At 39.1% G+C, this 1441-nt stretch overlaps 1 non-coding gene across 1 annotated transcript; it reads right to left on the bottom strand.

The window, feature by feature from the left end:
- Nucleotides 1-1101: 1101 nt before the first annotated feature.
- On the bottom strand, nucleotides 1102-1208 carry LOC111821569 (U6 spliceosomal RNA). Its single transcript, XR_002824946.1, has one exon. It is a non-coding gene; the product is annotated as a U6 spliceosomal RNA (small nuclear RNA).
- Between the last annotated feature and the right edge of the window lie 233 nt (nucleotides 1209-1441).

The raw sequence follows: 1441 nt of genomic DNA, 5'->3' as shown, positions 1-1441 counted from the left end.
GCTGGAAACTGCTGACCCAGAGCCTGAGAAACATAGCCAGACCAGAGAATCATTGTACTCAAGAACTATACACATAACCTTAGGTCCTGTTCTACTGAGCCAGTAAGACTCTACTGAGCCAATTATCCACTTACCTGATAAAGATCCGCAAGCCTCATTACTCCACGCACTCATCAGAAATACTGTATAGAGTCAGAAGACCTGGGTGTTAGTTTTGACTCTGCCTCTGCTACCTGCCACCTGCTAAATAGAGCAGAGCTAGGGAAGGGCAAGGAATGAGTCTGAGGGCAGCAGGCTCAGGACTGGCATGCTTCTCCCATTGTCCAGAGAATGAAATCCAGGTTTGGCCCCTCTTTGTGGCTTCCCTGGCTTTTCTTCAGCTCCTGCCTCCCTCAGGGCTCCATTCATGCCTCTATCTAAACCTCTTCTCCCCACCCTTGGTTCTTCTAATTCCTACTCATTCTTTGAGTCTCAGCTTCAATGTCACTTCCTCTGGGAGGTTTACCCCCTCCTCCTAATCTAGAGTAAGTTTCCCTGATGAATTCTCATCCCAATCCCCTCTTCTTTTCCTTCATAGCACTTTCTACTCTCTACTTTCTCCAAGCACTGGCACAGGGCCTGGTACAGAAAAGGTGCTCAGTGCTTGTCTGTTGTGTGAGTGAATGAAGATGGTGACCAGCCATCACCTAGTAGACCAGCCATATTCTCAGAGGATCAAGCCACTGGGCCACGTTTTCAGAGGTGCCAGGCCCTGGGGTGTTTACTGCATTTACATTTAAAGTAATTATTGATATATTAGAACTTAAGTCTGCAATTTTATTGTTTGTTTTCTATTTATTTTCTGTTTCTCTTTTTTTTGTGTGTTTTCTTGGCTTTCCATGGGTTCCTTGTACAGTTTTTAGAATTCCATGTTGATTTATATATATTGTGTTTGAGCATATTATTTTGTATAGTTTTATTAGTGGCTGCTATAGATATTACAATATACATACATATCACGGCCTACTATGATGACATTTTACCACTTCAAGTAAAATATTTCTTTATGTATTTTCATCTTTTTCATTGTTGTTGATTTTGTATTTGCTGAGTCTTTATATTAAAAATATGGAATGCTTCATGAATTTGTGTGTCATCCTTGTGCAGGGACCATGCTAATCTTCTCTGTATCATTCCTGTTTTAGTATATGTGCTGCTGAAGCGAGCACTCAAGTAAAATATTTAAACCTTATTTTCATTTAGATTCCTTCACATCCCCTACTTTTAAATAGAATTGTCTATATTTCCTCTAACTACATTAAGCACCACAACAGATATTGTTATAGTTTTTGTATAACCATCAGATATTATTTAATAAACTCATGGGGAGAAGTAAAATCTATTATATTTACAATTACTTTTACCATGCCATTGTTTTTCTTTCCTTTCTAAAGTTTCAATT

The sequence above is a fragment of the Trichechus manatus genome, unplaced genomic scaffold, assembly GCF_000243295.1.
Source record: "Trichechus manatus latirostris isolate Lorelei unplaced genomic scaffold, TriManLat1.0 scaffold00090, whole genome shotgun sequence".
Lineage (NCBI taxonomy): Eukaryota > Metazoa > Chordata > Mammalia > Sirenia > Trichechidae > Trichechus > Trichechus manatus.
Note: the sequence above shows the minus strand (reverse complement) of the source record. Positions and strands in the feature narration are given on the sequence as shown.